The sequence below is a fragment of the Chelonoidis abingdonii genome, chromosome 4, assembly GCF_003597395.2.
Source record: "Chelonoidis abingdonii isolate Lonesome George chromosome 4, CheloAbing_2.0, whole genome shotgun sequence".
Classification (NCBI taxonomy): domain Eukaryota; kingdom Metazoa; phylum Chordata; order Testudines; family Testudinidae; genus Chelonoidis; species Chelonoidis abingdonii.
In genome coordinates this window covers 80384885-80409559 of record NC_133772.1, presented here as the reverse complement: position 1 = coordinate 80409559, position 24675 = coordinate 80384885, and the positions used below count along the sequence as shown (strand labels likewise).

General features: G+C 41.3%; 2 protein-coding genes across 17 annotated transcripts in view; one reads left to right on the top strand and one right to left on the bottom strand.

The window, feature by feature from the left end:
* FAM180B (family with sequence similarity 180 member B) overlaps window positions 1-24675 on the bottom strand; it is a 404198-nt gene that overhangs the window by 65441 nt on the left and 314082 nt on the right. The window lies entirely within an intron of this gene.
* The window catches only part of CELF1 (CUGBP Elav-like family member 1), an 83174-nt gene that overhangs the window by 5976 nt on the left and 52523 nt on the right, over window positions 1-24675 (top strand). For 6 of the 16 annotated variants that reach the window (XM_075065330.1, XM_075065333.1, XM_075065332.1 and 3 more), the window contains exon 1: window positions 18617-19604. The exons of the other annotated variants lie outside the window; for them this stretch is intronic. The gene's annotated coding sequence lies outside the window, so the exon portion shown is untranslated. Of the gene's footprint in view, window positions 1-18616; window positions 19605-24675 lie in introns of those variants that run through there. 16 annotated transcript variants of the gene reach the window in all.

Here is a 24675-nt window from a genome sequence, read left to right as displayed (position 1 = left end):
CACTCTAGAAGAGAGTGGCCTAGAACCAAAGACAGTCATTCGGAAGTGATTTCCACAAGACCATCCGGTTCTCCAGTTTATAATATATGACTGCGGCTGTAATAAGCTGGGATGGACTAGTGTGTAGGTGATTATCTCTACAAGTTGCAGATTGTTGGCCTTGAAACACCTCAGTGGTTTCTAGAGGTCTCAGAAAGAGGGTATGTACTGGACCTGCTTAGTTCCCTTTCTTCCAGATTTATCCATTTTCCTTCCTTCAAGAACCCTCAAGAACATGGGCAAAAGTAATCAGCTGTTCTTCATCTCCTGCACTTTGAGGTAATAGAACCAGCCCCAAAAAGGGAGCATGGGTTGTAGTTGGATTTATTCTTGATCAAGAAGAAATGAAGCAGCAACAGGGCAATAAACCTGAAGAATTTCAAAAAGGTCCTGAGGAAGTCCAGATTCAAAATGGAAATATCAGTGTCACCCTGACTACAGAGAAGATTTTCTGTCCTCAGCTGACTTATAAGATGCAGCCCTCCACATCCCCATTCATCAGTCTCATAGCAGATTTCTTCATTTTGCCTTTCGACCTTGTCATTTCCAATACAGATTATTGCCCTTTGGCTCATCATTACTGCTGGCTATTTACAAAGATGTTTATTATCTTTGCAGTTGCCCTCAGACAGAAAAGGGGTTCATCTCTGTCCACTGGCCATTGACCTGTTGGTAAGGGATTCACCTAGAAACAAAGCTAAACAAGACATTCTGAGGACAGTCCCGATCATGGAGGGGATTGGGAGCTGTGAATTGGGAAGGAAACCACTTAGGATATGTCTACACTACAAAATTAGGTTGATTTAATAGTTGATTATTTAGAAATTGATTTGATACAGTCGATTGTGTGTGTCCCCACTAAGCACATTAAGTCAGCGCTGTGCGTCCACAGTATCGAGGCTAGCGTCGACTTCCAGAGAGTTGCATTGGGTAGCTATCCCACAGTTCCTGCAGTCTCTGCCACCCATTGGGATTTTGGGTTTAGCTCCCAGTGCCTGATGGGGCAGAAACATTGTTGCGAGTGGTTCTGGGTACATGTTGTCAGGCCTACCTCATGCCGTCAAAGCAACAGCAAGAAATCATTTCTTGCCTTTTTTCCTGGGTTACTCATGCAGCCGACATACCACAGCAAGCATGGAGCCCACTCAGCTCACTGTCACCAATGTCTCCTGGGTGCTGCTGGCAGACATGGTACTGCAGTGCTATACAGCAGCATCCCCTTGCCTTGCCTTGCCTTGTGGACGGCAGACGGTACAATATGACTGCTAGCCATCATGGTTGTCCCGTAGGTGCTCCTGGCTGACCTCAGGTTGGTCAGGGGCACCTGGGCAGGCATGGGTGCTCCTGGCCAGCTTTTGTGAGGTCGGTCGGGGGCGCCTGGACAAAAAAGGGAATGACTCCAGGTCATTCTCTTCTTTAAGTTTTGTCTAATGGAGATTCAGTCCTGCCTGGAATATCATACCAACTGCAGGCTTCTGCCTCAGGCTGCTGTCTCAGTTGGCAGCACCACGTGGTTGCACCTACCTGAGCCTACCTCTTGCTCCCATGGCTCATGAAGCCTGGACAGTAGTAAGGAGCAGTTCAACTATAGGCTGAGCAAGTGCATAATGGTGGTAGAATGTGCCTTTGGATGTTTAAAAGCGCGCTGGTGCAGTTTACTGACTCGGTTAGACCTCAGCAAAACCAGTATCCCCATCGTTATTACTGCTTTCTGTGTCTCCCCATTATCTGTGAGAGTAAGGGGGAAACATTTATGGCGGAGTGGGAGGTTGAGGCAAATCACTTGGCCGCTGATTACGTGCAGCCAGACTCCAGGGCGGTTAGAAGAGCACAGGAGGGCGTGCTGTGCATCAGAGAAGCTTTGAAAACCAGTTTCAGGACTGGTCAGACTACAGTGTGAAAGTTCTGTTTGTTTCTCCTTGATGAAAACCTGCCCCCTTGGTTCACTCTGCTTCCCTGTAAGCCAACCGCCCTCCCCTCCTTCCTTTGATCTCCACGTGCAGAGGCAGTAAAGTCATTGTTGTTTCAAATTCATGCATTCTTTATTAATTCATCACACAAATGGGGGGATAAATGCCAAGGTGGCCTGAGAGGGGTGGGGGAGGAGGGAAGCCCAGGGTTGGGGTAGTTGTAGGGGCACCCCCTTGAATGGCATACAGCTCATCATGGAAGCGGCATGTCTGGGGTTCTGACCCAGAGTGGCCGTTTGCCTCTCTGGTTCTTTGGTAGGCTTCATGCGGCACTGCTGCGGGTCACTGTTATAACCTCTATCCTTCATGCCTTGGAGAGTTTTTCAAATATTCTGGCATTTCGTCTTTTGGAATGGAGTTCGGATAGCACGGATTCATCTCCCCATACAGTGGTCAGATGCAGTACCTCCCATTTGGTCCATGCTGACGCTCTTTTGCAATTCTGAGACTACATGGTCACCTGTGCTGATGAGCTCTGCATGGTCACCTGTGCTGATCAGCTCGCTACACTGGCCAAACAGGAAATGAAATTCAGAAGTTAGCAGGGCTTTTCCTGTCTACCTGGCCAGTGCATCTGAGTTGAGAGTGCTGTCCAGAGCGGTCACAATGGAGCACTCCGGGTTAGCTCCTGGAGGCCAATACCATCAAATTGTGTCCACACTACCCCAAATTTGACCCAGCAGGATTGATTTCAGCACTAATCCCTTTGTTGGAAACAAGTACAGAAATCGATTTTAAGAGCCCTTTAAGTCGACAAAAATGGTTTTGTCGTGTGGATGGGTCCAGGGTTAAATCGATCTAACGCTGCTAAATTCGACCTAAACTCATAGTGTAGACTAGGGCTCAGTCACTTTCACCTCCACAATGGTTAGCTGACATATTAATGATCACATGTTAATGAAATTCAACACAACATCTCCCATGTTCATTGTTTCTCAGGAGAGACAGGACAGACTAATTTTATTGGTAAAGGTGGTCAGAATCTTTGAGGATGTTTCAGTCCACTCCCTGTTGTTTTGGGGATTTTTGTGTTGTGTGTGGACACACTAAGGTAAGCCCTAGTGTACATGACAGCTCACCAATCTTTTCTGCTGTCCTGCTCTGCACATCCTATCCCTTTCTGCCAGGAGAGTTCAGCTTCTTCATTTAGAGCATAATAAACTGTCTAAAACCATTTGAAGATATTTCCTATAGCTGAGCTGGACAGGATGGTGCTTACACTGATGCCAGCTTCAAAGGATGGGGAGCTGACACAGAAGCGAGGTCAGTACAGGGAACTTGGACTACAGAGAGGTTAAAAAATAAATTGGTTAAAACTCAGGGCAATTTATTATGGACTCAGAGCCCTCCTCCCATGGCTGAATAGCTCCCATGTCTTAATTGTGACAGACAACACCAATGCAATGGCGTATGTCAGCAGGTTGGGGCAAAGTTGGCATCCATCTAAAAGGGAGTGCACCTTTTGATCCGCTCAGCAGAGTGAAATTTCTAGTGCATCTGATCTCTGCATATTCAGGGAAAGAAAACCATTGTGATGAACTGGCTGAGCAGGGAACAATTAGATCAAGTGCAGTGGAATCTTCAACCAGAAGTGTTTCAACTCCTACTGAGGAAATTCAGGGTCTCACAGGTAGACCTATTTGCATCACATACAAACTGCATTATTCCCTGCCTTCTTTTCCACCCAAAAGAGGGATCCAAGGGCAGTAGGCACGGATGCTGTCTCCCATAAGTGGGCAGTGGGCTTCCTATATGCATTTTCCCCTTGGTATTCAGATCTATCCAGAAGATCAGGAGGGAGAAAGCGCTGGTAGTATTAGTAGCTTTGTATTGGCCAAGAAGGCTATGGTTCTCCAGTCCTCTTAATGTAGCTCAGACCAACCTCTTTTTCCTTTCTTTATGACGTGGTCTGCTCTTGGCTCAGGATTTGTCACGCACAGAACCTTTGACTAACTGCCTGGTTTTGAGCTCTTAATTGAAAGAGAGGATACTTGGAAGGTGTCATCTCCACTCTGCAAGCATCTGGGAAAATTACATTTCAGGCTGCACACACAAAAGGCCTGAGTTTAACTTAACTAAACTGATTTTTAAAACATTTTAACCCAGTGAAAACCCTTTGTTAACACACACATCAGTTTAAAACAGGAAATATTGGTTTAGCTTGTGACAGTTAATTTATCAAAACAAGCTCAACCAGTATAAGCCAAGTTTAAACCAACATGACTATGCTATATTTTGCAATGGTTTAACTAAATCAGTTTAAATTCATACCTTCAGTTAAACTAGTGCAACTTTGTATGTAGACTAGACCTAATACAGCAGAACCTCAGAGTTATGAACACCAGAGTTAAGAACTGAACCAGTCAACCACACACCTCATTTGAAACCAGAAGTATGGAATCAGGCAGCAGCTGGGAGACACACACACACAAAAAAACCAAAGGCACAAGTCTGGGAACACTACTTAAGAACAATGAAGAGACAAAAAAAAAAAAAAAAAAAAGACAAATGCAGTACAGTACTATTAAATGTAAACTACTAAAAAAAAAAAGTTGCTGTGCTATCTAGTATGCTTTCTTCACTGGCAAAGGATTTCTTCATGCTTAGTTATTATGCACTTGTTTAGAGCTGCATCCTTATTTGTTGTCGGAGGATTCATTAAGAACCATATTGAGGTTCCATGGTGGAGCGCAACAGCCTGGTTCAGCATTCATTAGAGTATTCACTACCTTCAGAAGGTATCCGTGTATTACATCCCCATCAAGGATGGCCTTCCTGGTAGTCTTCACCTCTACCCAGAGGATGGTGGTGCTTGGGGCCCTTACCTTTCAAAGAATAGAACTGCACATTCCAAAATAAGGTAGTTCTTCAAACAGACCTGACCTTTATCTCCAAAATTAACACAGTGTTTCACAGAGTCCGAGAGATCATGCCCCCTTCCTTTTGCCCAAAACTGTCATTCAAATGAGAATTTGTGGCATAAATTGAACGTCTATAGAGCCCTTAAGAGCCATCTAAAAAAAAGAAAGCATTTTAATCCACTGTTACAAAGTGGATGAAATGAATGTAAGTCAAAAATGTCTCTCTCAGAAACCAGTATTGACATATATTTTCTGAGACAGGTGCTTTTCGGGGCTGCAGGATCTTGTGCATCATATAAGAATGACCATACTGGATCAGACCAATGGTCCATCTAGGCCAGTATCCTCTCTTCTGGCAGTGACCAATGCCAAGTGCTTCAGAGGGAATGAACAGAAAAGGCAATCATTGAGAAAACCATCCCCTATTGTCCACTCCCAGCAGTCACAGGCTAGGGATACCCAGAGCATGAGGTTTCATCCCTGACCATCTTAACTAATAGCCAGTGGTGAACCTATTCTCAATGAACTTATCTAATTTTTTTTTAACCCTGTTATAGTTTTGGCCTTGACAACATCCCCTAGCAATGAGTTCCACAGGTTGACTGTGCATTGTGTGAAGAAATACTTCCTTTTGTTTTTTTTAAACCTATTGCCTATTAATTTCATTGGGTGACCCCAGGTTCTTGTGTTACGTGAATAGGGCCATACCTAATTCATGGTCCACTTTGGTCAATTTCACAGTTGTAGGATTTTTAAAATAGCCAGTTTCACGATTTCAGGTGCTTGTATCTGAAATTTGATGGTATTATAACCCTGGGGATCCTGACCCAAAAGGGACTGGGGCAAAGCTGTTGTAAGGGTATTGTGGGATTGCCACCCTCACTTCTGTGTTGCCTTCAGAGCCTCTGCAGCTGGGGGAAGTTTCTGGAGGTGAGTCTGATCTCCCCCCGAGAGCAGCCATTCAGGGGAAGATGAAGTCCTAGCCCTGCTGGGACTAGCAGCTGGAGTCAAATGCATAGTAGGAGCCCCTGACTACGGCACCTCCAGCCCTCCCCCTCCCCTAGAATAGCTAGATTTCATGGGAGAGATCCGATTTTGTCTGTGAATTTGGTAGGGCCCATATATGAAGGAGTAAATAACACTTCCTTATTCACTTTCTCCACAACATTCATGATTTTGTAGACCTCTATCATATCCCTTCTTGGTTATGTCTTTTCCAAGATAAATAGTCCCAGTTTTTTTAATCTCTTCTCATATGGAAGCTGTTCCATACACTTAATCATTTTTATTGCCCTTGTCAGTACCCTTTCCAATTCTCATGGAATTGACCAGAACTGCACACGGTATTCAAGGTTTGGGCGTACCAAGGATTTACATAGCAGCATTATGATCTTTTCTGTCTTATTATCTATCTGTTTCGTCATGGTTCCTAACATTATCTTTTTTTGACTACCGCCACACACTGAGTGGATGTTTTCCGAGAACTGTCCACAGTGGTGCCAAGATCTCTTTCTTGAGTGGTAACAGCTAATTTAGATCTCATCATTTTGTGTATATAATTAGGATTATGTTTTCTAATGTGCATTACTTTGCATTTATCAACAGTAAATTTCATCTGCCATTTTGTTCCCCACGCACCCAATTTTGTGAGATCCCATTGTAACTCTTTGCAGTCTGCTTTGGACTTAACTTAGTTATCTTGAGTAATTTTGTATCATCTGCAAACTTTGCCACCTCCCTATTTACCCCTTTTTCCAGATCATTTATGAATATGTTGAACAGTATTGGTCCCAGTACCGATTTCTAGGGGACACCACTATTTACCTTTTTCCATTCTGAAAACTGACCATTTATTCCTGCCCTTTGTTTCCTGTTTTTTAACCAGTTACTAATCCATGAGAGGACCTTCCCTGTTATCCCAGGATTAGTTACTTTGCTTAAGAGCCTTTGGTGAGGCATCTTGAACTTTCTGAAAGCCTTTGACAAGTACACTGCATCCTCTGGATCACCCTTCTCCACTTGTTTGTTGACCCCCTCAAAGAATTTTAATAGATTTGTAAAGGGAAATCATGCCTCACCCCAAAGCCATGTTGACTCTTTCCCAACAAATCGTATTCATCTATGTGTCTGATAATTCTGTTCTTTACTGTAGTTTCCACCAATTTGCCTGGTATTGAAGTTAGGGTTACTGGTCTGTAACTGACAGGATCACCTCTGGAGCCTTTTTTTAAAAAAATGGTGTCACATTAGCTATCCTCCAATCATCTGGTATAGAAGCTGATTTAAATTATAGGTTATGTACTACAGTTAGTAGTTTTGCAAGATGGCCACCTGGTCAGCTTTCATACATTTGCAAAATTTTACAGGCTAGATGTTCAGGTATCAATGGATGCTGCTTTTGATAGGAGGGTGCTCTGTTCTGTAGTCTTCTAGTAGTAGAGAAGAAATTTAGAAAGCTGCATACGGTTCTGTTTGAATGCTCTTTGAAGGCAAAGTGCTATAAAAATCGTGCTTCCCCATAATTTAAACATCTCTAGCTTGTGTATAGGACACCTTCCATAAACATTTTTCTCCTAAATGCAAAGTAATGCACACTGGCAAACATAATCCCAACTATACATGTAAAATGTCATTGTGGATAGTTCTCTGAAAATATCCACTCAGTGTGCAGCGGCAGTCAAAAAAGCGAACAGAATGTTGGGAATCATTAACAAAGGGATAGATAAGACAGAAAATATATTGCGTCCATATAAATCCAAGCAACGCGGGCCGAGGGACATAACTGGCTGCCGCTTCCAGCAGCTCCCATCGGCCTGAAGCAGCAAACCAAGGCCAGTGGGAGCCGTGATCAGACGGACCTGCGGATGTGGCAGGTAAACAAACCGGTCTGGCCTGCCAGGGGCTTTCCCTACACAAGTGATGTCCCAAGTTTGGGAAACACTGGGCTACAGGGGATGAATCACTTAATGATTACCTGTTCTGCTTATTCCCTCTGGGGCACCTGGCATTGGCCACTGTAGGAAGACAGGATACTGGGCTAGATGGACCTTTTGGTCTTATCTAGTATGGCCGTTTTTATGTTCTTTATTATAGTCCACCCAAAAACTCATTTTGGTTGTTACTAATGAGAACTGATTTTTTTTTTTTTTAAATAAAAGCTAATTTAAATTATCAAGGCATGCATTTGTCTTAATGAAGAACCATGTTATCTTATAATATTACCCTTCTTCCTTTCCCCTATAAACCTCATTACCTGTTTCATGTGTTTTGGTTGTAAATTGTTGGGTACTGAACAAACACAGAGTAGTAAGGACTGTCTGCTTCTCTGTGTTTGTACAATGCCTAGCACAACGGGGCCTCATTCTTGATTGGTCCTTAAGTTCTACTATAATAAACATGATTAATATTAAAAAAGCTCTTCAGAGAAAGGTCTTGTTTGTTTCTCTTTCTTACTTCTTTCTCTGAAGTACAAAATGCAGTTTTGACTGCTCAATAATAGTTAACTGTAGTGATACCTGAACAAAGAGAAGATAATTAAAATGAACTGGGGAACCTTAAATGAGAATTTCCTGATTCTCATGGGCTGGATTCTCATATATTACTTTGTAGGGGGAATTTCCTTTTGCATTAGATGTCATAAGTGCCTTCCTTTGAATCACCTGACATTTGATCATCAGAGGCAGGATCTAGACAGGGTTCTGTCTCTTCCACATTTATGTTTGCCACAAAATTCATCCTCTGGTGCAGAATTGTGCATCAGAATTCATGTTTTTAAAATGTTGGCCCGGTCCTGCACCACTAACGTTAATGCGAATTTTACTATTGTTTTAAATAGGAGCAGAAGCAGAGTCTATATGGTAGCCCTTGTTGTGAAAAAAACCTTGAAAATGTGGCCAGTGTGTAATTGATGCAGAGTTACCCTCTGAAGTTTGGAGACGGTCTGAAGTAATAACTGTATAAGAGATGTGAAGTACCCCATTCACCTTAATGGAGTGTTACCTCTGAAACCGAAAGAGGAGTTTAAACGTCAGCATTGTTTCTTGTTTTATTACTGATTGTTTAGCAGAAATATCTAGCTGATGTGCTTGTCTCAGTTCCAGACTGGCTCCCATGCCGCCTTTTGATGCGAAAATTTCAGCTGGTTCGTACTTATCTGCCCAAATGTCAAGTTTTGTCCTTAATAACTTCTATAGTACGAGTACAAAACTCTGCAGCATACTGATATTGGAAAATATGAGTCAGCATAAAATAAATTGAATTTAATATACAAATAGCTGTGGCTGCTGTATTGATTATACTATTTTAATATTTAATAAAAACATACACTTTAAAATATAAATGAAGTTCCCGCAGAATTTGCAGTCTGCCACACCAGAATCCAGGGATCAGGCCCCAGAACTTATATTATGTTTTCTGTTTAGCAAATGGGGCCTTGGGTATAGAATTAGATTGCTACTGTCTTTCCATGCCAGAATTTTTGTTATCCTAAAACAAGGGCGTGCATGTTAATCTGGGTCAGGTATTTTTTTCCTTTTGTAAAAATAATATGAAAAATTACATTGTCTGAGAATGTTACCTGTTAAAGATTTAAGCTGTAGTAACCTAATAGGGCGATCAAGACTTCTAACATGTTTTTGTTTATACCAACAAGTTCGTATTAGCCAGTTTAGGAAAGTATCAGAAAAAGCCAAATGAAAATTATTGCTGTAAATCAGTTTGAAGAATCTGAGTAGGTAATTGGGCAGGTGCTTCTGGAAGCAGCTGTGAAGGCATGGCCTGTGCAGATCAGACAGCAGCTCAGGAACGTGGATAGATTTAAGGATTTTCTGGACATTAACGTTTCCCCTTATGTCAGACTTGGTGCTGTTTGTTGGATATGGGTACTGGAAATTTGTTTAACTGAAATGGACTCCATCAAACCTTTCTTGAAGCAAAGTTCATAGTGTGCCACCGCCCATTCCTCCTTTAGAGCTTAATTCTGTTTCTTCTCCAGCACAGTCCGACTGTGAATGAATGTGTGAGAAGAAACTTGTCTCAGCAGTGACCCCGTTCATCGACCATGTATGGGTAAAGCTGTTCAACTCCCTGCTCCTCCCTCTGAGAAAGCTGAGCAGAATGTGTTCTGCTGAAACTCTCATTCCACTTTCTGCTTTCTATATTTGTACAGCAACAACACATTAGCTAGGTGGCGTGGCTGGTCTTGTGCAGGCATGGCATTTGCTGGTCAGAATTGTGAGCCACAGCTTGCAGTCTCTGTCCTTGCATCCGTCCATTTGTCTGTGTTTCTGGGGAGGACTGATTTCCACATGAAAGGTGATCTGTTTGTGGGGCTTTTCTTGTAAGTTATAATCCATGAAAGTTGTGAATCTAGGACTGGTAGTGGAGATGAGTATACAGTTGCTTTGCTAGGAAAGAGCGCAGTGAGTGGGTAATCGCACTAAAACAGCAATGCTGCAAGCTCCAAAAAGAGGGCTGCTCCTCTCTGAGGGGCTTTGATGGCCCTGCCTGCCTTGGGAACTGGTATTATACTCTGCCCCAAAAGAGCTGCTCTCACTCTGACTGCCCTGAGGATTAGTGAAAGGCAGATACTCTACCTGACAAGCTACATGATTTCTTTGCCACTTGTGGTTAACCAGGATTAATAAGGGAATAGACCCTGCTCTGCCTTTTTTGGTTTGAGGCCGTGAGTGCAGGTTGAAGGTGATGTTGGAGGTTGGGCCTTCATGGAATACCTTATTAGGAAGAGCTAGAAACTTAACTGTTCTCTCTGACTGTGCATTTGTGTGAACCTCACACTAAGACCCTATTTACACCAGGGACATTTTTAAAAATTTTCTTCCCTTTAATACAAGTTCAGCTGAACTGGGGTTATAGATGTTTAGCCTCATGTAAACAGGCTGCCAGCTGTGGACACTGTTGTAAACAGTGTTGACAGGACCTACTCTGAGCAGGGTTAATGAAATGGTGCTGAAAACAGTGGTGGCAGCTGCACCAACCATTAGCACTGGTGTGATCTTTTGAAAATTTTTCCTCAGGATAGACAAGTTCTTAATGCTGACCACTTATAGCTCCTGGTCACTTCAGCTGGAGCTATGGATGTTCTGCACCTCTGGAAACCACACCCTAAATCTCTGGGATTTTGGTTACTAAAGCTTTCTGCTGATTCATGTGTGGAAAGTGAAGCAAACATCTCTCCTTTTAATCTTTCTTGAGTGCTCTAGTGACCTGGTCTGAGTTGACTTCTTTCCTATAGTATCCCCAGCACGTTTCAAATGTTTGAAATGTTTGTAACTATTACGGTTGGACTGTCACCTCCCAGAGGAAACAAACAGGTTATGGGGCTGAATGGGGGTCTCAAGACTCCACAGGTGTGCCTGTAGACATATTTGGGATCAGAAGAGAAAAAGTTGATAGATCTGTGTGACAGAGGGACGTCTCACTCTTGGACTGTCTACTTAACAAGTGGCTGTTTGTTGTGTGGCTGATTTCTGATAGTTGTTGTTTGTGTAATGTAAACACATGCTGACAGTTGTTCCTCCTTCATCTGGTAGTCCTGTGATGTTCACTGCATATGGAGTGGCTTCTGGAGTTTCAAACCCTTCTCCTTGCAAGCCCATGCAGAATACTAAAGATACTGCCACATCCTCTCAGTACTCTCTGCCTCTCCTCATTCCTGCCTGTCCATTCTGTATCCCCCTACAGGCATACCCTCCTCTATGAGCACCAGCAAGAGCAGAGGAGCAGAGATTAAATTGGAACAAATCTTACTTTAAAAAGCTAATTTAAAAGTAAAATTGGGATTTTACTCAATGCAGCTTGCTTGTCCCTGGTACTTCATGGTTACCCCACTCCTCCCTGGCCTTTGGAATGCTTTCTGATACTCTCCCTGCCTTTGCCAGTACCCCTACTGAGAGAGTAGGAATAGGCACATAATGACAGAACATCAGAGGATGGTGGTTTGCAGAGCTACACTCCAACTTCCATTTCTTAGAAAGCTGATGTATTTTTCAGTGCAGTAAAATCTGCCTTGCTGCTATATCCTAGTGGCTGAAAGGGAGCCACTTGGGGCTATGCCTATTCCTGTTGGCTCAAGGGAGCCATGCCACATAACATAATGCTTTAGGAATTGGTAGTCAGAAAATCTTACTTGAAAATATACTGTAAGCTTGAGTAGTCCTAAGGGAGAAGGCCCACAGATCCATGTTATACCCACAAAAAAGGTTGTTTCGTGTCATTTTTATAGGGACTTGCACACCAAAGCAGGATTGGAAGTCAGGGGGAATCTAACCTACTCTAGCATTCTTTTAAAAGTTCTAGGAGGCAGCTTATTTCTGATTTTATTCTAGCTACTGTTATCCTCCTAAAATTAAGGAACTCCTGTTGTTCCCTGCATACTTATAAAAAGGGTAATAGTAAACAACAATGTATCAGATTGATGGGAAGTGTGTTGGGGTATTGCAGAGATGGGAGTTAGGTCCAGTTTTATTAAATAGCTTCATTAATGATTTAGAAGGGGAGGAAGACAATATGTTAATATAATTCACAATTGTTGCTGAACTACAATTACAGATGACACATACCAGAAAGACAAAAGTAGGTTAAATATGAGCAGGAAAATAATTAAATTCAAGATGGAGGATGCAAGATTAATCACACACAGAAATGAAGGCTGCAAGGATTCAGATGAGAAAATATATTAAATGAACTACATAGGTACAGGTTGGCCAAGGGTGGGGTTCTGATTGCTTGCAAATTTTAAAGAGAGAGCCCAGGGACAATGAGGAATTATCCAAAAGGTATAACTAGGAATACTGGAATGAAATTGAGCAAAGGATAACAAAAAAATGAATATCAGGGACAGTACTCTGATAGTAAGGTTTATTATAGTGTGAAATATTCCCTCTAGGGAAGTAGTGGAAGCCTCACCACTTGGGATGTTTTAAAACTAAACAGGGTAAATCCAGGGAGACTGGACTGTAGATAATATAGCTATGAACACTGATATTCTTAGCTTATTTCTGTCATTACTTCCCCACCCTCTTCAGTCTCATCTTTTATTGAGCACTGACATCCCTCTTTCTCTGGGGTAAAGCCCCCCAAAGTTGAATGAGAGGCATTACGGATTAATATATGATACCTGCAGTCTTTCTTTGAATTTAACCTACATGTAGGGAAATATGCAATGACAAACTGTCTTTTCAAAATGTATGATAAATTCATATTGACCTGATGTGTGATATGACTATGCTGACAGTTCTTGGGAAAGAAGGTGAGCTATGCTGCTGACATGGGAGTAGAGAAAGAGAGTTATGGCATGTGAATCACCACACCTGGATTCTTGACCCCTTTTCTATTAAGGAGACAGGATATATGGGGTCTCCTAGAATCCTATAAGAGATGTAAGAGCATTTTGTAGCTGTAGTGGTTTTTTTTTTTTTGTTTTTTTGGTTCCTCATTAAGATGTTCAGCCAATAGTTATATTTATAGCACTTGTTTTGACATGAAGTTTGTCCAGTCTCCGTCTCTTATAACGGTGGAATACAGCTAATGTCACACTATTCCCTGCAGGAAGAGTGAATGGAAGGAATAGAAGGAGAAAATAAGTGAGTAACTGAAAACTTGTGCATGAAACTGCAAATGAGTGCTGAATATCTCTAATGTTTGGCAAAGTGCATGGGCAGTCTCTGAACCATGACAGCAATTGAATGCAAAGACACTGGGTCACTACAGTAAACAATCATCTCCCTCCATGAATGTCTTGAATCAGGTGATGGACTCAGACCCAGCACAACAGAGAATCTGGCAGGGCCTTAGAGAATCATGAAGAGAATGTAAAAGTGTCCTGTCACAGCTGTCAGTGAACATTAATCACCGCAAGAAAGCTTGCCTAGAAGGGATGTTTGCCAGGTCCAGGGCGGGCCATGGGTGTTTGTGGATGAAAGGCAGCTTAAATCAACAATGACCAAAAGATTTTTTTCCTCCATACTCAGTAGATGACTTTCAAGTGACTTTCTTGCCAGATTACATTTCTTCAAACAAGACAAAGTCTATGTTGGGGGCGACGCTAAAGCCAAGGTGGTTCTGGGAGAAATGTAGCATTTAGCATTTGTATGTGTTATCTTTTTTTCCCTGTTTAGACTGTAAATTCTTGGGCCATAGGTCTTCTATGTTTTGTACAGTGCTTAGCACACTTTGGACAGTCTATAAATAAATTTTTGAGTGAGAGGGAAAAATATAGAAAAACAGGAGTGCTAAGAAGCCCACAGGGAGAAATTACAGTTTAATCACATGAAAAAATCCTCTTTTGATGAGATTTTAGTTTTAATTTACAATGTCACCTGAAAGTAAGAACAGGCGTTCTCATAGCATTGTTGTAGCCCGCATCACAAGATATTTACATGCCAGAGGCTCTAAAGATTCATATGTCCCTTCAGGCTTCAACTACCATTCCAGAGGACGTGTCCATGCTGATGATGGGTTCTGCTTGATAATGATCCAGAGCGGCGCAGATCGATGCCATTCATTTTCTTTATCTGAGTCAGATGCCACCAGCAGAAGGTTGATTTTCTCTTTTGGTGGTTTGAGTTCTGTAGTTTCTGCATCGGAGTGTTGCTCCTTTAACTCTTGTGAAAGCATGTTGCACACCTCCTCCCTCTCAGATTTCGGAAGACCCTTCAGATTCTTAAACCGTGGGTTAAGTGCTGTAGCTATCTTTAGAAATCTCACATTGGTATCTTCTTTGCATTTTATGAAATCTGCAGTGAAAGTTTTCTTAAAATGAACAACGTGCTGGGTCATCATCCGAGCCTGCTATAACATGAAATATATGGCAGAATGCGAGAGCAGGAGACATACAATTCTCCCCTAAGGAGTTCAGTCACAAATTTAATTAACTAATTTTTTTTAACGAGCATCGTCAGCATGGAAGCACATCATCTGGAATGGTGGCTGAAGCATGAAGGGGCATATGAATGTTTAGCATATCTGGCATGTAAATACCTTGCAACGCCGGCTACAAAAGTGCCATGCAAACACTAGTTGTCTCTTTCAGGTGACATTGTAAATAAGAAGCCAGCAGCAGTTTCTCCCATAAATGTAAACAAACTTGTTTGTCTGAGTGCTTGGCTGAACAAGAAGTAGGACTGAGTGGACCTGTAGGCTCTAAAGTTTTACATTGTTTTGTTTTTGAGTGCAGTTCTGTAAAAAACAAAAAAAACAAAACAAAAAAAAAACTACCTTTTGTAAGTTGCACTTTCATGATAACAAGCTTGCACTATGGTACTTGTATGAAGTGAATTAAAAAATACAATTTCTTTTGTTGATCATTTTTACAGTGCAAATATTTGTCAAAAATAATATAAAGTGAGCACTGTACACTTCGTATTCTCTGTAATTAAAATCAATATATTTGAAAATGTAGAAAACATCGAAACATATTTAATAAATTTCAATTGGTATTCTGTTGTATAACAGTGAGATTTAAAAGTGTGATTAACCGCAATGAATTTTTGAGTTAATTGTGTGAGTTAACAGTGATTAATCAACAGCCCTAATTTAATTAAGAATATTTGGGCCCCTAACGTATATCTATCTAAATTAGAGTTTGTGGTCCTGTTTTAACTCAAGTTAATTGCCCATTAGTTAGTTAGCGAATATGATTATAAATGCTAATCTAGACTATTAATAAACATTTGTTACTGGAGCAAACAGAAATCAATTATGTTATGTCTAAATATAAACCCCTAGTGGGGAAGGGTAGATGCAGTAAATGGGCACGGGTACACTCACTGGGCAGGGAATGTATTCTGTAGGCACACCAGTGTGTTAACAAGACTCAAGCCATGTCTACTCTCTGGGGACTATAGCAGTGTAGCTGTGATGCTGTAGCTATGGCCGCATTACTCTGTAGTGTAGACAGCCTACACGAAGGAAAGGAGTTTTTCCATTGGTGTAAGAACACTACCTCCCTAAGCAACAACAGCTCTGTTGATGGAACATTCTTCTGTCCACATATCTGCATCTACACCTGGGGCTAGATCAGCATAGCTATGTCGCCCAGGCGTATGGCCTTTGAGTAAGGTAGCTATATCAAACTAAATTTTAACTGTAGACTAGGCCTGAGAATTTGGAAAATGTGACTAGTGTGCCACTTGGAGGTATTGATAAAGCAACTGTTCTTAAATCCATGTTCTGGGGGCCTAGGCCCTGAGCCACTCCTTTCAGTAGCAGCAGCAATCGTATCTACCTGATGTCCCATTAGAGGCAACAGTTGGTTCATTAGCAGTCATATCTTTTCTCACTCCTGCATCCTTGCATGAAATATGCAGTGGTATAGTCTTCATTCCTCTTCATGGGAAAGGTGGACAGTAATAGAATTCCCCCACATACTCAATAGGGGATGCTGGAAACAGAATCTACACCCAAATGTACACCCTTGCAGGGGGAAGGCAGCAGCAGAATTTTTCTCTTTGCGAAAAGAAATGTGGTGAAATATATCCCTGTGGTGATGCTATTTGTTTGACAGTGAAGCTTAAGAAAAAAAAATGAATCGCAGGGCTCTAAACATAAGGAATCATGGAATCTGAGCACTGTGACAAATGTAGACTTTAAACTGGGAATTTCAGACACTGGTCGCCAGCCACCCGTTTAACTGCACTAGTCCAAACCCCTTGTATAGATACAGTAAACCATTGTAAGGGTCTTGTCTACACATAGAGCTAATCAAGGATAGCTATTCCAGAAAAATATTTGGAATAAGAGTGCCTTTTTCTGAATTAGCCTAATCCACTTTGGAATTTTGGAATGAAAACATCCACACATGGAAGTTATTCCAGAATAGCTATTCTGCCTTAAATTCACACTCTGCCTTATTCTGGAATAATTTCCAGGTGTGGACAAGCCCTCAGCCACGATTTGTACCTGTGTAGTTCACCACTACTTGAAACCACAGTAAACTGCACAGATGCAAGTTGCAGCTTATGTTTTCCTGCCTCTAGTAGGTGTGTTTACCCATACATCTGTAACAGCGGTTGGCCACCCAAGACTGATAATGGGGTAAATCCTCAGTGAACACAAAACCTTTCTCTGCCAGTTGTACAGAATATAGTACACCATGGACACTTGAATAGAGAAGTGGTACCTGCCAGGAGCAGTGCATTACGAGAATACAGGAAACTGAGTTCTAGTTTTCTTTGAGAAGGGAGGGAGTTGTAAGACCTATCTGATGCATAAACTTACATAAAGTAGACTACATAGTTAGGTTCTAAATGTGGTTAAAACAAGCCATAGTGTGAAATTTTTTATCAAATGACAGATGCTTCCCAGATGAATATTTCCCAGGTCTCTCAGAGGTGGTTATATCAGATTTGTTACTTACTCTTGGAGCCTTCACTGTTCTACATACCTGAATAAGACAAAGAGAGAGTTTTCATCAGTGGTGTCCACATGTGTCATGGATTCCCGTGGCTAGTACAGTGTTTGTAACTTACACAAAATGTTAAGATTGATACTCAGGAGGTCACATGCTTGTATCTGGCATGAGAAGAGACATATCTGAAACCTTTGAGAAGTTCTATCATCATGTCCTGCAACATTTGTAAGCACGAGTTGCTTATTTCAGGCCTTACTAAAACTGAGTAGCACAAACTTATACCTTTGGGCTCATTACACTTCTGTGGGTCTTATAAATGTCTGTCAGCTCTGGGTTAAAAAATAAAACAAAAAAGGCTGCCGGTAGGGAGCTGAGACTTTTGGGGAATAAAATATATGTATTTTTTAAGTTTACTTCAATAAAAGAAAAGAGGGATCAGGCTCAGACAAATATTTTATATGTAATGCTTCTGTTGTAAGCCCAATAGTGAGCTATCTGTAATGTTCTGAAAAAGATAAAAATTTGATGCACAATTTTGGAGTTATTTGCTGAAGAGGAGTTGAAGTTATTTATGGAACCCTTCAGATTTTTCTGATCTTCAGATTTTTTGTTTTTTCAAACTCCCGAGTTCCAGTGAAATTATTCTCGTTTGTTAAATTGATTTATATCATTAGACCTTGCTTCGGGGGCTGTATTCAGGTTGAAGCACAATATTTTGTAAAAAGATTTGAACAAATTGTGAAGAATTTAGAAGAGCAACACATTTTCAAAGAAAAAACGTATAAGGAAAGGTTACAAGAACTAGGAATGTTCATTCTGGAGGAGCAGCAAAGAGTCCTGTGGCACCTTATAGATTAACTGACGTATTGGAGCATAAGCTTTCTGGGGTGAATACCCACTTCATCAGACGCATCTGATGAAGTGGGTATTCGCCTACAAAAGCTTATGCTCCAATACGTCAGTTAGTCTATAAGGTGCCACAGAACTCTTTGTTGCTTTTTACAGATCCAGACTAACACAGCTACCCCTCTGATACTTGACATTCTGGAGAAGAGAATGACTGTAGATGTGATAAATATCTCTGAATATGAAAAAATATGTTAGAAGGAGGATCAGGATCAATTATCCTTGCTAATTAATGGGAAAAGAACAAGAGGTTGTGAGGCTTGACCTGTAGTGGGGAGAATATAATGGCTCTTGAGACAGCCTTGCAAAATTCTGCTTACTCCCAGATGGGAAGGGTTTTGATATTTTTTTATTCAGGTGAGTCAAATACTAAACATTTCACTGTTACAATGGAAAAGGATACCTGGGTAGATAAACTTTCTGGACAGTTTTACTAGGCAGTTATAAGAACAGTTTAGTAAGGCTATGTCTAAACTGGGAAAAGGGGTGTGTTTTTAAAATGTGTTAACTAACACCTAGTTGTAGACAGGACAATTGGTATTTTAATTAATTTTAGTTGGTGGTATGGGTCAGTCCTTTAGCCTCTCAAGAGATAAATACCCTACATTCACAGTACTTCTCTCCCTCCCCAATACATTTAAACCTGAACAAAAGATCCTTGTGGTGTTCTTCAATTAAAACACAAGGAAGGCCTATCACAAATACTTCTAAATCCTGTTAGTAATGAGGCAGTTGTCTCTACAGCTCCCTGATAGCTAGAGGGGCAGACACTGCAACAAGAGAAATCCTGTGCCCTTAAGAAGAGAATCATGATCTCGTCTCATTAAACACAAGTAAATGTGACTATTGCTGAGATCTCTCTATTTTCTCTGTCTGCTTATTTACTGAAAGTGTGAAAGAATAGTTTTCCTTGCTATGCTGTTGATTCTGTGTGTTCCAATCCAGAGTTTTTCCATCTGCACTACTTGGTATTAGCGCTCCCATCTGCAGGTTCTTGGGTATACTGTACTGCCCCCACTGTCAACACAATATAATGAGGGACTACAGGATTGTCTGTAGTGCTGACAGCAGCTCTGCTCATTCTGTTTTGGGAACCCAGAAGACAAACCACTTCAATATCACTAAGAAGCTGCCATGACAGTGAAGCAATTCCTATTCCACAGGCTTGTGTTTTTAGTTTTCTTTCATACACCCTTCCATTTGTTCTCCGCAGTTCTGAAAAGGTGCAAACATTTTCTGTGAAAGATGTCTAAAAGGTGATGGTGAGTATCTCATGCTGATTTCTATTATTAGAAATTCACTTTACTATCCCCAGTCCGAGGCCTGTGTAGGGTTACTGGAGCTTACTTGATGATTCATGGTATCTTTGCTTGTAGCTCCAGAGCACAGAGTGTCTATTTTTATTCTTGTCTTTTAGAGTGAAGACTGCACCTTCTAGAGGGAGGAGCATAGCTACAGGTATGAACCAAATTCAGGTTCCCTCTCAGTTGCTTATTGGACCTTTCTCTTAGATGCCTTTTTAGAGCAAGGTTTCTATTGGCTTCAATAAAGTGAGTGTTCATTTTCCCTTACAAAGAGCAGTGCCCCCTGAACCGTTAGGCTTTGGGCAATTTGCTGTGTGCGTGCTGTGGTGGGGCTGGGCAGAACCAACTTATTTAGGACTATGAGTACCAAGTGAGCAGCAACCTTCTGCGCAGCTTGGGGTTTAATGACCTAAGAGAAATAACTGGTAAGAAGGAAAATGTTGCTGCTTCATAATATGCAGTCTCAGCCTTCCATGACAGTTCCAACGTGCTTGAGGCTCTTGGGGCAAATGTCCACTTGCATGCAGGTGGTCCAGTTTGCAAGGTTTGCTCTCTTAAAATGTAGCTTAGGACAGTTTACCATCTGAATCTTGACTTGGATAGCGGGGGTCCATCTTTCTCCACTTGGCCGCCTCCTACGCAGTTCTCCAAAGACAAGGTGACTTCTACGACCAAACCCAGAATTTTTGTTTTAAGTTGTCTCTGTTTCATTTGGACCAGGCAGTATACTTATCTGTATTCATGTAAGCTGCATGTATCTGGGAGCTTGAGTTGCTCTTATTGCATCAAAACTTCAGCCCTTATCTTACTCTCTCTTACTCTGTCTCAAGCCTGGTCTACACTAAAAAATTAGTGAAGTATAAAAATGACCCAGGCTTGTGAAAAATCAACATCCCCGAGTGATGTAGGTAAGCTGTCCTAACCCCCCCCATGTAGACACCACCACCTCTTGGGGAGGTGGATTACCTATGATGATGGGAGAATCCCTCCTGTTGGCGTAGGCAGTGTTTACACTGAAGCGCTATAGCAGTGCAGCTGCAGTAGCGTTTCAAGTATAGACAAGCCCTCAGTGAACACTGTTGGAGATGTTCCTGCTGCATTAGTGACCTCTGATGAAATGTCATGGGAAATTGTGCTGTTTAATAGTATAAGTTGAAGCGTTAAGAGTGTTATCACAGGTCTGTCTAAACTAAAGTTTTGTAACTGCATGGTTTGCATTACTCTATTAGGAAGAGGCTTTGTGTGCCTGCGGGTCTGTGAGGCTGACAAATGAATACTGTTCTAGAGAGAGATACAAAGCAAGGATTTCAGTAGGATAAGAGCAAACAAATTGTAAAAATTGGCTGGAATAATGGGTGATTTTGTAAGTTACCATAAAATTAACTGGTTCTGTGTTACATTTGGGACCATTTGGAGAAACAGTGTAATGAGTAACTTCTTTTTAAAACAGCTTGTATGGTTTTGATGCCTGCAAGGAAGGAGGAAACTTGAGACTTGTTGCTCTCAATCCTGCCCAGAAGATCTTCTAAACATTATCAGGGAAGAAAGAAAAACCTCTAACATTTTTAAATTCTTATAAAAACATAACTTAGATTGTGCTATTTAAAGGCTGATTATCAGAAAATAGACGTTTGTAATTATCCAATTTTAAAATGATATCCCTTAATTAATAATAATAATAAAAAATTAAAGGTAAACCTACCTAATAAACACAAGTCAAAAAGTGAACATTTAGACCATGGTCTCATTTTAAAGTTTAGATCTGGGTCTAAGGTGTATTTCTTTTTAATAGAGTTTTGGTTCACAATGTAGGTCTCACATAGCACGATGCTGTGTGCTTTGTCAATGTCTAGGGGTTAACTGGAGCGGACACCTGGTTCTCTAGGCAAGGGATTCTGAACCTTTTTCTTTCTGCCCCCCCTCCACCCCTCCAATATGTTATAAAAGTTTCACAGCCCACTTGTGCCATAACTGTTTTTCTGCATATCCAGTAGATTAAAAGCCAGGGCCAACATTAGGGGGTAGCAAGTAGGACAATTGTCCAGGGTCCTATGCCAAAGGAGGCTGCGTGAAGCTAAGTTGCTCAGGCTTCAACTTCAGCCCCAAGTGGTGGGGCTTGGGCGTTCCCTTTTTGCCCTGGGCCCCAGTGAATCTCACACGGGTCCCTCACTGGTTTATTTTGGCAGACCCCCTAAAACTTGCTCGGGGGCCCCCCAGGAGGCTCCAGACCCCTGGTTGAGAACCACTGGTCTAAGCTTCCTTCATTCAAGTAAACTAGAATGGAGACCGCTTTATATGTAAATATAATTACTTTATACAGGGTAGTACTCTGCCGGATTTTTGGCTTGAACTGTAGGTTTCTTGGTACTAGGCTAGAGATTAGTTTCTTAGCTGTGTTTTAACAGGAGACAAAAATTATAAAATGTGGTATAGGTTCTGGTCCTGAAATTGTTTATCCAGAAATTATCATGACTGTTGAATGTTTGCTTTCGTCCTACCTTTGTAGTTGAATTAAGAACTGCAGGTTCCTTTAACAGGGATAAAAGGCAGTACACCGCAGGCCCATTCTGATGCTAGGTTTCTGGGCCTGTAGCTTGTGTTCTGTGCCTGGAAAAGAATGGCTGTGGAGGGGCCTGCATTATTGCACAGGATTACCTAGGGAATTCAGAAGTCCTTTGCTGTTTGTTTCCTATCAACACAGAGCTTCATTCAGATGAAATACTAGGGAGTAGTGAACCCTGAGAATTAGCAGTGCCTCCATTGGACTCCAATAAGCATCATTTTCTGGACTCAAGCAGGATCCAGGGGTACATTATGTGGAGTAAAACTCACCCATAAGTGTGAGGTAGCTTGCCGAACATTGCATCTCTATGATTCTCTTCTCTTGAAGAATTTAGGGTGAGTCTGCAAGCTTCAAAGTTACCACAGATCCCCTCTAGCTATATCACTATCCAAGATTCAGTAGCTAAAATAATAATCTCTCTCCTCCTGTGCTTAAACTACAAACACTTTCACTAGCTCCATCTCTTTCCACAGAAAGTTTAGACTCTGTTCTCACTTTTAAGGCTCTATCCATGCTTCTGTCTCCTCTACCATCACTTCCTAGCTTGTCCCCTGCTCTCTGTCATGTTTGCTGCCGTTGTTGCCACCATACCACTTTTTGACTGCTTCCTTCACCTTTTGTGTGTGCCAGGTGTCCTCCTCATTTTCAAATCTCTTCTAAAACCCAGTTCTTGCCCTAGTTTCAGACTCTATTGCAAAATTTCATAATTTGTATTATTTTCTCTCTTTGGGTAGCATAACTTCTGTTTTACTCTTCAGTAGGTTTAACTAATACGATGGTAAAAATACTGAAAGTCGTCAGAGCCTTGTCTACACTGGGATCTGACTGGTGGTAACACCAATGGGAATTTTGTGCTGGAATTCCTGGTTGAATGCTTAGCAAATAGTCTTTCAGCTTAGGCAGGACCTGAAATTGTAATATGTATATAATTGTTGGGGGTTTTTTCTTTGCTTTTTTAACTTCTTTCATGTTGTCTTTCTCCATCATTAAGAAAAAAAAAAGGACACAAACCCAGTTTATTTTTGGCATACTAACCTTAATTTGTTTGTCTGTAGGTGTGAGTCAAAGGCAAGGAGAAATGCGAAAGCTACAGATAAATAAGTCTCCGCTCTAAATGCAACTGTTCTTGGATTCATATAGCAAAGTTTCTTCGTCATTTCAGTGTCTCCCTGAAAAGAATAAACGTGTGATTATTACTCCTGTAAGATTTGACACAATGAATTACCCTAGCAAACCTGTGTGGTGTTTAGTCATCCCCATTAACTCCCATTTTTACATTGTTGTTGTCGTCTTACAGTCCTTCTCAGCAAGGTTTATGCTGTGTTTTGTGTATCAAATATGTATGATATCCCATTATACAAGACTCATCTATGCTGGATATAATAAAGCTGTTTCTGTATTCCTCTGTGCTAAATGCCCTCCTTAACTATCTGACAAAGAGGTAACAAAAGGAATTGACTGACAACACAGGCTTTCCCCACCCCTATTTAGGTCAGTGAGGTGTAAACAGATGTGCCAGATAAAATGGAGAAATTAAATTTATCAATCTGGAACAGACTGGGACATTTATGGCAAATTTAGGTGGCTGTTTTCAGGGCCAGTAACTTTGACATTTGACTTTTTGGTAATACTTTCAATATATCTTTAATCTTAAGTAACCAAAATAAAACCTCTAAAGCTATCAAAAGGGAGAGACCTTTACTGGGAAAGGATCAAAATGATCCAGGTACCTCTCATATTAGTGCCATCAGGAAGGTTCACTGAAATAAGTTAAGTGTTTAACTTATCGCTAGGAAAACAGGTACTGGTGGAAAACCATTAGACTCAAGAGAAGTTGGATAGTTCCCATGCATTCCAGTAATGGGATATTTACAGAAGTTTTAACAAAGATTTCACCTTTGCATTTAAAATTTTTCAGTTGAGCCTCTGCAGTGTTTTGTAGCATCTCTATTTTTATTCTTCTGATTTTCTTAATTGGGTGCGAAGATTTAAATTAAAACATGGAGATTGTTGCTGACCAGGATGGTTGTTATCTATTGTTAGTACCCTCTGTCTCATAAAAGTTTTAAGTTGTGTCTTATGCTGTGCACAGACCTGGTACATTGAATATTTACTGCTTTGATTTCTGTCCAAATGCGCTTCTGATAACAGAGTCTGCAAGATGGTGAGGCGCTAGCTGCTCTTGGGAATTATTTCTATGGTTTCTTCCTTGGTTGCTCTTATTGACTTTCACTCTGTAAGGGTATGTCTACACGGTGGGATTATTCCGATTTTACATAAACCAGTTTTGTAAAACAGATTGTATAAAGTCAAGTGCGTGCGGCCACACTAAGCACGTTAATTCGGCGGTGTGCGTCCATGTACTGAGGCTAGCGTGGCTTTCCGGAGCATTGCACTGTGGGTAGCTATCCCATAGCTGTCCCATAGTTCCCGCAGTCTACCCCACCCATTGGAATTCTGGGTTGAGATCCCAATGCAATGATGGTGCAAAAACAGTGTCGCGGGTGATTCTGGTAAATGTCGTCACTCAATCCTTCCTCCGTGAAAGCAACAGCAGACAATCATTTTTGCACCCTTTTTCCTGGATTGCCCTGGCAGATGCCATAGCATGGCAACCATGGAGCCCGTTTGCCTTTTGTCACTGTCACCGTATGTGTACTGG